The sequence below is a fragment of the Oryx dammah genome, unplaced genomic scaffold, assembly GCF_014754425.2.
Source record: "Oryx dammah isolate SB20612 unplaced genomic scaffold, SCBI_Odam_1.1 HiC_scaffold_15, whole genome shotgun sequence".
Lineage (NCBI taxonomy): Eukaryota > Metazoa > Chordata > Mammalia > Artiodactyla > Bovidae > Oryx > Oryx dammah.
In genome coordinates, this window is record NW_024070199.1 from 17,727,359 (window position 1) to 17,741,585 (window position 14,227).

Genomic DNA, 14,227 nt, shown 5'->3' on the forward strand with positions numbered 1-14,227 from the left:
ATGACTTAGGTAGGTCCTTTCCTCAAGGTCTCTCAGAAAGCTATAATCATGGTGTTGGCAGTTTGCATTATCATCAGAGGCTTCCAAGCTCCCTCAAGTTGTTGGCAGAATTACTTTTCTTGTGGCTATAGAATTCCTGGTGGCATGTTTTTTAAAGGACAGAAGGAGAGTGAGAATGAGTCTGCCTGGAATCAGATATCCTGAGAGCACCTGGGGATAGTGACTCTATAGAAATGAGCTCAGTTAGTGCTTAGCTCTTGACTTCTAAATTCTATTCTTAATGAAAAGAGTAAGAACTCTTTGGAGACATGACTCATTTGAGGACTGGTTCAAAGAAAGTACAAGAGCCTAGAACATCTTGGGGCAAAAACCAAGGAAGTGCTCAGAGAATGATAGAGACATGTCAAAAGGATGAGTGGTATAACTATTTTGGAAGACAGTTTAGTGATTCTTATTAAGTATGTATTTAACCCTACAACCCACCCATTTCACATCCAAGAGAACCGAAAATATATATCCCCATAAAGACTTGTACATGAACGATCACAGTAGCTTTATTCATAACTGCCAAAATCTTACAATCAATAGTTAAATAGATAAATTAGTGGTAGTATTGGGTTGGCCAAAAAGTTCATGTGGGTTTTGGGGGGATGTTACAGAAAATCCAAATGAGCTTTTTGGCAACCCAATACATCCATACAATGGAATACTACTCAGCAATAAAAAGGAAGTACTGACTTACACATGAACAACATGGATGATCTCAAAATATTATGCTGAATGAAAGAAACTAGACACAAAGGAGTACCTATTTACTGAAATTTTATTTACATGAAATTTTAGAAAAGGCAAAATTAAGTTACAGTGATAGTAAGCAGACTGTCGGTTGCCATGGTAGGGGAAAGGTAAGGGATTGACAGTAAAGGGGCGCAAGGGAACTTTCTGGGTCAGAATCGGTGTAGAAGTGGTTACAAGGGATATACACGTGTCATAAATCATCAAGCTAAACACTTAGAACAGGTGTATTTTTACTATACGTAACGTATTCCCTGATAGCTCACTTGGTAAAGAATCCAATACAGGAGACCCTGGTTCAATTCCTGGGTTGGGAAGATCTGGTGGAGAAGGGATAGACTACCCACTCCAGTATTCTTGGGCTTCCCTGGTGACTAAGCTGGTAAAGAATCCGCCTGCAAGGAGGGAGACCTGGGTTCAATCCCTGGGTTGGGAAGATCCCCTGGGGAAGGGAAAGGCTACTCACTCCAGTACTCTGGCCTGGAGAATTCCATGGACTATACAGTCCAAGGAGTCTACAAAGAGTTGGATATGACTGAGCGACTTTCACTTGCACTTTTATACCTCAATAAAGTTGATTTTAAAACTTGGGCAGAAGATCTGGACACTTCACAAAACAGGATATCCAAATGACCAACAAACTTCTGAACAAGTTCTCAACCTCATTAGTAATCATAGGAATGCAGATAAACATAATGTGAAATCACTACACGCCCACTGAATGATTAAAATAATAAAGACCGATAATACCAAGTATTGGTGGGGATGTGAAACAGCTGGAACTCTCATACACTGCTGGTGGGTGTGTAAATTGGTTCAACTATTTTGGAAGATAGGTTTGGCATTATCTTCTAAACTGGTTTTATAATGTGAACCTTTGAAAGAAACCCACTTGGTCTGTGGCAGATGTCTCGCACTTGTCACATTCCTTTAACCCACGTCTGATTTCAGCTGAAAACTGGAAAACAGTTCCAGCTCTCCTCATGGTGCTAGTGTGTCACCTCACATCTTTCCTTATTTTGCCTCAGGACCTTCTCTGATACCTGTAGACCTACAAGCAAAGTCACAAGGCCTTTGGGAGTCAACTTCTCTGGGGATAATGTCATTCAATGAGGGATGGAAGCCAGTGGACAAAAGCTCTTATCTTTCAGTGGTTCTAATCTGAGAGACATTCTGTATGTTTCTCTGAGGTTATGGTGGAAGTGAGACCCTCCATAACACACTCTCCATTGGCTTTCCCTTCCCTGGTGGCTCAGAGGGTAAAGCGTCTGCCTGCAGTGCAGGAGACCCGGGTTCAATCCCTGTGTTGGGAAGATCACCTGGAGAAGGAAATGGCAACCCACTCCAGTACTCTTGCCTGGAAAATTCCATGGACAGAGGAACCTATAGTCCATGGGGTCTCGAAGAGTCGGACACGACTGAGTGACTTCACTTTCCCTTTGTCTCATTTCTGTTTTCTAGCATCACCTCCTAAATAAACTGAACCCAAATATTTATCTCAGGCTCTGTTTTTTTTTTTTTTTTTTTTTAATCTAAACTTAGGTAGTTGATACCAGAAGTGACCTCAGGGTGAACACACCCTCAGGATAGTTTCTGGAACTGAATCACTCACTGATCAGATGACAACAAGGACTCTGTTGATGATAAGTTGAGCAATGATAGCCCCTGATAAGCTGTGCGGTCACAATGACTAAGCTCTTAACCAGTGGGAAACTAGAAGTACAAGTGGAAGGAGTATGTCAGAATATGTAGTAGCTTTAGCATAGGGATTCTCAGCTATTTAAAAAAAATTTTGCTCCCTAAGGAGAAAAATTAATTTGAAGAATTCTTGGTAGGAGGTAGGCAAAAGAGGTGATGGTGATCAAAAGATACAGACTTCTAGTTGTTCAGTCGCTAAATTGTGTTTGACTTTTTGTGACTCCATGGACTGCAGCAGACCAGGCTTCCCTGTCCTCTGCCCTTCCCAGGTGGCTCAGTGGTAAAGAATCCACCCGCCAGTGCAGGAGACACAGGAGTTTCAGGTTTGATCCCTGCGTCGGAAGATCCCTTGGAATAGGAAATGGCAACACACTCCTGTATTCTTGCCTAGAAAATTCCATGGACAGAGGAGTCTAGGGGGCTGCAGTCCATGGGGTTACAAAAAGTTAGACACGACTAACTTTTGGTCCAACTCTCACATCCATACATGACTACTTGAAAAAAACATAGCTTTGACTATATGGACGTTTGTCAGCAAAGTGATGTCTCTGCTTTTTAATACACTGTCTAGTATGAAAAGGCAAAAAGACTTCTAGTTACAAGACAAATAAGTCTAGGGAATGTAATGTATAGTATGATGACGATAGTTAAGCATACTGTTTTGTATATATGAAAGTGGCTGAGAGTAGGTCTAAAAAGTTCTCATCATAAGAGACAAAAATTATAACTATATATGGTGATGGATGTTAACTGAACTTACGGTAGCAATTATTTCATAATATATACATGTATCAAGTCATTATGTTGTATACCTAAAATGCTGAAACTCCAGTAATTTGGCCACCTCATGCGAAGAGTTGATTCACTGGAAAAGACTGATGCTGGGAGGCATTGGGGGCAGGAGGAGAAGGGGATGATAGAGGATGAGATGGCTGGATGGCATCACTGACTCGATGGACGTGAGTCTGAGTGAACTCCGGGAGTTGGTGATGGACAGGGAGGCCTGGCGTGCTGCAATTCATAGGGTCGCAAAGAGTCGGACACGACTGAGCGACTGAACTGAACTGAATACCTAAAATGAATATAATGTTGTATATCAACCATAACCCAATAAATTATCTCTAGCTAAGGAAATGAAATACTAAAAAACAAGATTTTATCAAATAGGGTTGAACTTTAGAGGATACAAACCATTATAAAATCTTAGGTGTTTTTTTGCCCACATAAGAACAAGTTTTTACTTCCTTGGGGAAGATATTGTCAACATTAAGATCGTGTGCCCTAGAACTTGAATGATATTATAATTCGTGGAATTGGCTGGATTTTTTTAGATAGCATAAAAAACAATTTCAGATTCAGGTCATCCACCTACCAACTCAGGGCATGTATGAGATCCAGAAAACCTCCATGAAAGATTTTTTAAAATCCTTTTTTTCCTGCAGCTAGAGAGGAGAGTATGCTGAAAATCAGGCCTGGAATATAATAGTTGGTGTGTCAGAGACCCCTTGACTGTTCTTATTTAAAAATCAGTTCCCATAGGTAGGGGGTGGAACCCTGAGGCCTGAGACATTTGGGAGGATGCAGCTGAGAATCTTGTACCTCTGACAAGGAGTCCCTCTCACTTGTTAGCATAGAGCAGCCACCCTTGATTTGAGACTGTTAGTTTCCCATTGCTGCTGTAACAAACTATCACAATTGTAGTGGCTTCATATAACAAACATTCATTATATTATAGTTCTGTGGTCCAGAAGTCCAAAATAAGTGTTACTGGGCTAAAAGCAAGGTGTTGGCAGGGCTGTGTTAGTTTCTGGAGGCTCCACGGAATAATCTGTTCTCTTGCCTTTTCTAGTTTTTGGAGTTGTTTTTATTCCTTAGCTGGTAGCTCTCTTCCTATCTTCAAACGGTGAGTGGGGTGCTCCTCACACTGAATCACATCTCACATCTGGCCTCTTATGTAGTCTAATCTACTGCTTCCTCACTCTTCTGCCTATTTTTCCCATTTTTATGGATCCTTGTGATTACACTAAATCGACCTGGACATTCCAGAATAACCTCATCTCAAGACCTTTAATTAATCACACATGCAAAATCCCTTTTGTGAAAGGAAGCAACATATTCATAGGTTCTGGGGATTAGGATGTGAACATTTTTAGGGAGCCATTATTCTGCCCACCATTGAGACTATCCAAAAATAGCTTAGAATTAATTTACTGGGTTATGATCTTGGGTTAAGTTACTTAACCCCTCTGCACCTCAGTTTCCTCACCAATAAAATGGAGGGGTGGAGGATAACAGTATAGACTATCTCAGAGGGTTGTTAAGAGGTTTAAAAGAAATGGTGCTTGGAACAGTTATCTGGCACATGGTAAGTACTATGTGATCATTTATTAAGTACATTTTCATAACATATTATGTGCCAGGCATATTCTAGATACTGGGGATATGAATAGTACGGGTAGGAATATAACTCACTCTAACAGAGCTCAGGGAGTCACATACACAAATACGGTTACTACACTGTCTGTTACATGCCATAAGCGGCATGAAGTACTATAAGATGACAGCATTGTGAAGGCTCAGAGAAACTTAAGAAATATTAATTGAAAGAACAAAGGAACAGGACGTTTGAACTGGGCTTTGTAGAATGAATAGGCTTTGGCCAGTGAGATAAAAGAGAAGGGCTATAGACATGAAGAAATGTTAAGTTCAAAGAACATTAAGTAGCATTTCAGTGTGGCTGGAACAAAGTATATACCATGTGAGATGAAACTAGACAAGCTGGTGTAAGCACCAAGGTTGTACAGTGCTAAATTAAGGAGTTTAGATTTTATCCTGAAAGCAACAAAACCCTTTCAGAGTATTTAAACAGGGGAAGGCATCAGATTTGTGTTTTTAAAAGGACACTCTGGTTTGGGAGAGAATGGATACATGTATACGTATGGGTGAGTCCCTTTGCTGCTCACCTGTAAGTATCACATTGTTAATCTGCTATACCCTAAAACAAAAAAAAAAAAAAAAAAAAAGAATAATCTTGGTCATTAAGAATGGATTGAATCTGGAGACTCTGAAAGCTGCTCCAGTTGTCTAGGTGATGGTGGTGAGTGAACAGAAGGGCAAGAACTTGAGAAATATGTAGGATACTCTACAAAGACGGTAACCAAGAATGGGGGCTAAGTTCAGGTTTCTGGGTCAGTGAACTGCTGAATGACGGTCCATTCTCTAAGATCAAGAAGTAATGTGAGTCACAATTTTGAGGGGAAATGGTGGTAGGAATAGCCAGCATTCCAAACGACTTAATACGTACTAAACTGCACTTAACTATTATTACAGAAAGGATACAGGTACTACTTACAGAGAAACTATGGCTTAGAAATGTTAAAGTCGTATCACTAACATCTGTATAGCTGAAATTTGAAACAAAGCAATCTGATTCCAAACCCTTCCTCGCTAATGTTAAACGTTTCAGTTTTGGCCGTATGGAATCTGACGTACAGAGCGGGTATGCAAACACTGCACTGGGAAATAGAGGAGGCATTGGGAAACAGAATCCAAGCTCAGGCAAAAGGTTTGCGTTGAATGTAGCCTCCTTCATAGGGAAAAACTAGGAAAAGAAGCCCATTCTTTTCCTGTCAGTAACAACAACTGAAACCTCCATTACCATTTCTTTGCCTCCTTCCCACCGCGCCCCTCCCCCGCCCCAAATCCAGTATAATAAGCGTCTGGCTCTGAGGTCATAGGAGATGGGGAGGTTTCCAAATTCAGCGCTTGGCATCGAGCTAGCGGATGCGGAGAGGACCGTAAGATAGGGGGTGAGCCGTATTCTTTGACCATGACTATACCACCAACAACCCTGAAACCGGCCCAAAGCCTTCTGCCTCGAAGGAGCCCGAAGCAGTAGACCTTGCGGGGTCAGAGGAGAGACGCGAGCGCGATGACGTCACGGGCAGCCGGGTGCCTTCCCCAGTCTCTGGCGTCATGCGCCGATGACGTCATTCCAGGAGCTGACCCTCCCCCCGCCCGCACGCCTGGGTTGGCCTCGCTCACGTGGGTCCGTCCTGCCCTCCCCGCCCCCTCCCACCTGCGGGAGGTGGGGCGGGCCGGGGCTCCGCCGGCGCCTGTGCCTCACGGGGAGGGGCGGGGGCCGGTGGGCGAGGCGGTCCGCCCGGCCAGCGTCTTACAATAGCTCGGCTGAGGTGGGGGAGGCGGCTCAGCGGGCGCTGCAGCTGGAGTCCAAGGTGTGGGCAGCACCGTAGACGGCCCCTCACGGTTTCGCCCCCACACCCCTTTCCCTCTCTGCTCGTCTGTAGCGCCTTCCTCACCGACTCTACCGTCCTGCCCCAGACGCTTTTTTCCCTCAGACTTTTTACCCCCTCTTTCACGGAGCCCCGCGCTCTCGAGAGCCCCTCAAAGAACTCTGTCTCTCCACCTCCTTCCCCAGAGGCCACCCGAGCTCCTCACATCTCCGAGCAAGCGCCCCCCTCAGCCGCGTCGCCTAGGTCCCTCCGCCTCCCCGCCTCCAGCCACGGTCGCTGACCCCCTCCCCCCGATCCTCGCCCTGTCCTGAGGGGACTCCCGGGCACGAGCGGGAGGGGAGGCTCCGGGCGAGCAGCGGCGGCGGCGGCGGGCGGTAGAAAGTGAAGCGGCCCCTTGCGCACACTCGAGCGCTCACTCCGCGGCTTGGCCGCGGACACCGGGGTGGAGAAGGAGGAGGAGCCGAGTCGAGCCGAACAAGCGCGGACGGTGAGAGCCGGCTTCCCGCCCTGTACCCCTGGCGTCGCGGGTTGCGGGAGGCGCGGGGTGGGGGTTCCGGGACCCATTCATTCCCCGCCGCGGCCGGGCGGACGCGGGCGCCAGGTGAGGGAAGGCGGGGGCGTCTCTTTCGAGGCTGGCCGTTTCTGTCGGACCAACAAAGGCCCCCTGTGTAGTAACCCGCGGGGCCGCGGGTCTCTGACGCCTGGGGACCCCAGAGAGCCAGGGGAAGTCAGCGGAGGGGAGACCTCGCAGGTCCGGCTCCGGGAGCGACTGCCTCCTGAACTTTGTGGTCCTCGGATCCTAACTCTGGACCGCGTAGGGGGATCTAGCAAGGCGGCGACAGGTTCATTGTGCACAAGAAAAGTCACCTTTGTCCTGGCCGTGGGGATCACCTATAGAGTTGAACTCCTTGAAAAATACGAGTGGACAGTGCTTGACTTATGCCGCCCCTCCCCCACACCGGGAATACTCTGAACCCGTGGCGTTAAAACACGGGGAGACAAGATTTGGAGTTATTTTATGTTTCTTATTCCACTTCAAAAGACGTAATTATTATAACCTTTACTGTCTTGAATATTTTCACAGCAAACATTGCTAGGAGTGTTTTGGAAGAATACTTGAGAAGTTTTGGGTGTTGAGAGCAAAGTGCTTATTGTTTGTTCAGCCCTTTAGATAACTGTCTTACGCTTTTCCCCCCAGGACTGTGAAAGGTGATGAGAAGCGTTAGTAGTTTGGTTACCAATAAAAGTTTGAAGTCACTAGTCTAACCTTTAAGAGTTGTTCCTAGAAAAATCTTTAATCTTGCCTACTGTGTCTTTGTGCCCTGTCTAAACTTTGTCAGGGGAAAAGAGGAGTCGACAGTACACAAATATCTCGTTAGTCTTACCTTATGACTTCTACTTCCTGTGTGACCTTGAGCAGGTCACTTCCAGTTTTAAAGGTCCAGGAGTTTGCTTGTTTGCTTTTGTGCTATGTAGTTTTCAAGACTTTACTGAAGCACCCCCGCCCCGCCACCCCCCCCCCCAACTCTGGCCAAACCTCCCATGAAGTCTTTGCTGGCACCCACCCCCATAATCCTTGCAGGAAAAACTTTCTCATTGAGTCCCTCAGAGGCTTGGTAGGATTTATGCTACAGCACTTGTTAACACTTTGTTGTTGTTGTTCCTATTTGGAAAATCCTGAATCAGGTGCATATGAAATCCACCTCATCTTAACTAGAAACTCTACTTCTCAAGAAACAGGGTGAGATGGATGGAGAGAGTAACATGGAAATTTACAATACCATGTGTGTTGTAACTGAACAGGGGAAACTGGAACAGGGAACTGAAACAGGGGCTCTGTGACAATCTAGAAGGGTGGGATGGGGAGGGAGATGGAGGGAGGTCCAGGAGGGGGGCGCCATGGGCGTACCTATGGCTGATTCTTGTTGATGTATGAGAGAAAACCGCAAAATTCTGTAAAGCAATTGTCCTTCAATTAAATAAAGTGGCAAAAAAAAAAAAAAGGATTTTTGAATGATAGATCATGAAACATTCCATAAAGATTATCCCATTAGCTTATGGGTCTGTCTCGTAAATTTGCTTATTCAGTCATTCATTTACCCAATATTACTGGAGTCTGGAGAGCTACTGTATTTCAGGTCTCCTGCTTGGGCTATGGGGATTCAGAATCTGTTAAGACATTCCCTGTCTGTCAAAGAGCTCAAAGTCTAGTGGGTGAGGTAGGCTTGTAAACAATGAAGGCCTTCCCTAGTCTCTACAACAGCTGTACAGGGAGTAGTGTGCAATAATTGAGGCTGCTGGACCTGTTTTACAAGTCTTGTCCTGGTCAAAGTGAGTCCTGAAAGGAAGGTAGTGACCTGCCTCTCTTCTGGGAGGTAGGACTTGACAAAGAGCTTTTTTGAATGTATATTCAATTCAGTATACATTTACTAAGCACATGGTATGAGGCCCTGTGTTAAATTTGGAGGAAGGACTGCTTTCTATAAGGAGGTGGTTGTTCAGTCTCTAATGTGTCTGACTCTTTGCAACTCCCAGGAACTGCAGTAGGCTAGGCTAGGCTCCTCTGTTCTCTACTGTATCCCGGAGCTGGCTCAAATTCATGTCCATTGAGTCAGTGATGCTATCTAACCATCTCATCCTCTGTGGTCCCCTTCTCTTTTTGCCTTCAGTTTTTGTCAGCATCAAGGTCTTTTCCAGTGAGTTGGCTCTTCACATCAGGTAGTCCAAGTATTTCTAAAAGGAAGGCACTATATATCCAGCCCCACTCCTGACTAGTCATTGCTTAAAGATAAAATTTTAAACTTTTTGACACGAATAAGAAGCTCTCAGAAATCAGAGTACTGCCTGCCTTTGCAGCCTCACTTTCTACAACTTCCTTGCCACCCTCTTTTCATCTCTGCTTTTGCATGTGCTGTTCTGTCTAAAATGCCATCCTGCACCTGCCTATGGAGAAGCACTTGTACTTCTGGGAGAAAAATGAAAGTGTCCCTTAGTTTTTCCTCCTGTTACCTCCATATAATGAGTTGCTTTTCCGTTCTCGGGCTTATGTACAGACCACTCTTATAGATCTCTATAGCGCTTTGTTGCAAATTTTTTTGACTTTATCACACTGTTGCAAATATTAGCCTGTGAATTTTTTGAGGGCAAGATCTCTTAGTCTTAGTGCCTTGCAAAGTTTCTGGCACTGAATAAGAGTTTGAAATGAATGTATGAGTGAAGAAAGCAAATCAAGGCCCTTGAGAGATTACCTAATTCTTTGGGTTAGAATAATTTTAGCTCCAAGTGTAGTCCCTGCACCAGGATCATCAATAGAATCTGAGAATTTGTTGGAGTTGCAAATTACTTGTCCCATTCCAGACATACAGATGAAAAACTCTAGGGTTGGGGACCCCAGATATTTAACAATCCTCCACGTGATTCTGATACTCGCTAAAGTTTGAGAACCACTGGGTTAAATGATCTGCCTTTAATAAGACTATTACCTTGCTACCTCCCTCCCTGCTTCCTTTCTCCCTGCCTCCTCTTTCTTCCATAGCACAAAGTGCCTGACCTTCCGTTCCATTTCCTCCCATTCTGTTCCATTCCATCCCATCTGTTCCATTCTGTTCAGTTTCATTCCATTCCATCCTACTCTATTCCATTCCATTTCATATCATCTGTTTTTCTCACTTAACTGAAAGCTTCCTGAAAGCAGAGAATTTTGTTTTATTTACTTCTGTAATCCCAGGGGCTAAAATAGTGACTGCATATAGCAGCCATTGAAATATTTGTTGAATGAATAATATAAAAATGATTTAACTCTATTTACTGCCAGCTGCTACATTGGGGTTTATTCAAGAACAGTTTTCAGTAAGAAGAGGAACCTCACTCCAGTATGCAAATCCAAATGGATTCCAACATTTTGGGGGATTTATGTTATCAATAGATTGAGCTTTTTTTCCCCCCTTTTACTTCTGTCTTTCTCCATCAGAATCTGCATGATTTTTTCTTCTTGTGTTCTTTTTTTTCAGGATCTGAAAACTGCAGCTGAAATATCCTAGGCCAGGATTGCACTTAGTTTTGCAAGTTTAAGTAAGCACCCTAACTTTTGAACCTTTTAACTTGAAACTGTCTCTTCCGGCTCTCCTGTGGTTTTTGTCTTTCTCTAGTGATAACTTAAAGCCATACAAGGACCTGTTTGACTCCACACAAAGGTTTCTCTTCCTTGTGAAGCTCTTAAAGTGTTTTCTTTCTTTCACTTTCTTATTAGCCCTAAGATACCATATCCAGTTTTCTCTTTTTCTAACTTCCCTCTGGGAGATTGGCTTCATTTATTGATTCTTCATTTATAAACACTTGTTGAGTCTTTCTCTACCATGTGCTGGGTCCCATGCTGGGACAGATGTACGTAGGATGTGGTTCAAGTCCTTAAGGAATTAAAGATATTACAACATTATATAATAAGTATGGAAATGAAGGAGTTAAATGGAGGGATAAAGTGATGTATACTCATAAAGGTGGGAGAAAGCTGTCTTTCTAAATTTAAGTTGATCAAACAAGCATCATTTTGATAAGCAGACCTTAAACATTTTTTAATTAAGAGGTTGGCGGTTTTATTGGGGGAAACTAAAACAAAAATCAAGGTAGAATCAGCAATTGCTAATTTGAGATACTTCTCAATTTTATTGTTGTTGGTTTTAATGAAATTTCCTTCCCCCCTTTTTGTTTTTCTAAATCATGACTAGGAAGTAGGGAAAAAAAAAACTTTTTTAATAATAAAGAGAAAAGTTTATCAGAAAGAATATGCTGTTTCATTTTAATTCCTAAGGACTAATGTTATTATTTTGGGTGGGTGGTTAATGAAACTCAGAGAAAGTCAGGAGACCTTAATTTAGTCTTGATATTACTGCATGACTTTATGGAAATTATTTTATCTCTGTGCCTTTGGTTGTAACTTTAAAATCAGGATAGTAACAGTTGCTATGACTGGCTCACAGGTTTATGAAGCAACTAAAAAAATATTGAATATAAAAACACTTTTGAAAAGTATAATTTGTTAGCTAGTTGTTAGGTTGTGGTAAACTTATTAACAGCAGTTTACATTATTGAACAACAAGCAGGGATCCCCAACCCAGCGGTCCACATCTGGGATCTAATGTCTGATGATCTGAGGTGGAGCTGAGGTAATAATAATAATAGAGATAGAGTCCACAATAAATGTAATGCACTTGAATCATCCTGAACAACCCCCTTCTGTGGAAAAATTGTCTTCCATGAAGCCAGTCCTTGGTGCCAAAAAAGGTTATGGACCACACTGTACCAGATACCATGCGAGATATTTTTTCCAGTCTTCAGAATGAACCTGTAAGATGATTGCTAGTATCTCCATTTCAGTGATAAGGAGGCTAGGCTTAGACTGGTGAAGGGATCTTGTTCAAGGTTTTGCTGAAAGTGACAGACCTCAGTTCCAGTTCATATCCATCTGATTCAAGCAATATGTGTTGTGTTGGTTATTCCAGCTGCTTTAATTTTTCTGTATGGCAGATTTTAGGAATGTTTTGTAAGTTTATTGCTGTGAAAGTTAAATTTTTTCTTCATTTAGCTTTCTTTCTTTGTGCATAGAACGACTGGTGAAGAAAGATTTACTTGCGTTTATGTTTATCATGATTAGGTAAAAGAATAACATCCTTCCCTGGTACTTTTTATTCAGCTTCACAACAGCCATCTATGAGACAGATATTTATTTTATAAGTTAGTATCATAGAGATATTGTCTTACTCAAAGGCATATCATTAGGAAATGACTAAATATTGATTTAAAACTATGTTTTAAAAATCTAAATGTGTTACTTTATTTTTGCCACTATATCATAAAAGGCAATAACCTTTTAAACTCTATGAGGCTAAACTTTGGGGCACTAGAAATGTCCTTTTAGATTGCTCTCTAAACTCTCTAACCTCTTCTCACTAAGAAAATCCTGACTGAAGTCCATGGTTTGAACCACAAAAAAATAATTGCTGATAAAACTCTGCCGTATGGTCATGATATTGCAGACTTACAGGATAACACTTTTTCATTGAAGTTGAGAGAGCAGACTTTATCTGTATTCTGTCACTTGTGCCTGAATGTTTGTTTTTCCGTTGCCAATGTAAATTTATTAACATAGTGCAATACATTTCTCTGCTTTAGTGTTAAGCTTTATCTCTTATAAATAACTTCCTCCACTCTCTCATCTAGTCTTTGAGATGGGAGAAATCTGTGTGTCAGGATCCTCTAGATTATCCCCTCTCTAAGAGTAGTATAGTAATAAGTCAAAAAAGAACCAGAGCTTCATTGATCCCTCATAAATAGGATTTTATTTGGTATTGATTAATTCTCTAAAATTGATCTAAGTCTTATTAAAAAACTTCATTATGTTTTGGCTCTTATTCATGGGGATGGTGTGTGGTAATTTGCTTGCAGCATTGGGAAATTCATTCTTGTTTATGGGGCTTTCTTCCTCCACTTTTCCACTTTCAGTCCTCTGCAATGTCCCTTTCCTTTTCACTTTGTGTAAGTACTGAAGCTGACAAGAGCATTCTTCTCCTTTATAGAATCTGCCTTTTGAATCTTTGGGGATGATAAATGACAGTATATGTGTAGCTTCTACCTTTGTCTGTCTGCCTGTATTTTCATGGTTTAGCTTTTCTCATGCTCTCTCTCTCTGATTTGCACAAAGGGATTGATGGCTTCCTCATCTAAACTCTTGGCTCATAGTACTTTGTATATTATGGCAATATTATTTGTAATTTTTCTAGGGAAGGAGAAGATGTAGAAAGAAAAGTTAGGCAAAGACCTACTCGGACACTTATTTAGGCCTCTATTTCTTCATTTGGAAAATAAAAATAATACCTAACTTACAGGGTTGTTGTGAAGATTAAATGAATAATATGTGACAATGAATTGTAAGATGTATGGCACCCCACTCCAGTACTCTTGCCTGGAAAATCCCTTGGACGGAGGAGCCTGGTAGGCTGCAGTCCATGGGGTTGCTAAGAGTCGGACATGACCCAGCGACTTCACTTTCACTTTTCAATTTCATGCATTGGAGAAGGAAATGGCAGCCCATTCCAGTGTTCTTGCCTGGATAATCCCAGGGACGGGGGATCCTGATGGGCTGCCGTCTATGGGGTCACACAGAGTCGGACACGACTGAAGTGACTTAGCAGCAGCAGCAGCAGCAAGTTATATAGATGTTAGGTACAATTGTTGTAATTTTGTGACTACTATTTATGTCTGTTATGTATAGCAATGGTTTTTAGTTTTGGCTATGTGCTTGAACTACTTGTGAAGGTGTGGGGAAAAAAAAAATACAGTTGCCTGGACTGTATCTCCCGGCAGTCTTGATTCCAGCTTGTGTTTCTTCCAGCCCAGCGTTTCTCATGATGTACTCTGCATATAAGTTAAATAAGCAGGGTGACCATATACAGCCTTGATGCACTCCTTTTCCTATTTGGAACCAG

General features: G+C 42.6%; 1 protein-coding gene across 2 annotated transcripts in view; it reads left to right on the forward strand.

The window, feature by feature from the left end:
• Positions 1-6,606: 6,606 nt before the first annotated feature.
• The window catches only part of PAK1 (p21 (RAC1) activated kinase 1), a 162,232-nt gene continuing 154,611 nt past the window's right edge, over positions 6,607-14,227 (forward strand). Inside the window, exons 1-2 of one of the 2 annotated variants that reach the window (XM_040255635.1) lie at positions 6,607-7,233; positions 10,757-10,817. The gene's annotated coding sequence lies outside the window, so the exon portion shown is untranslated. The remainder of the gene's footprint in view (positions 7,234-10,756; positions 10,818-14,227) is intronic. The other variant, XM_040255639.1, reaches the window with a different exon arrangement.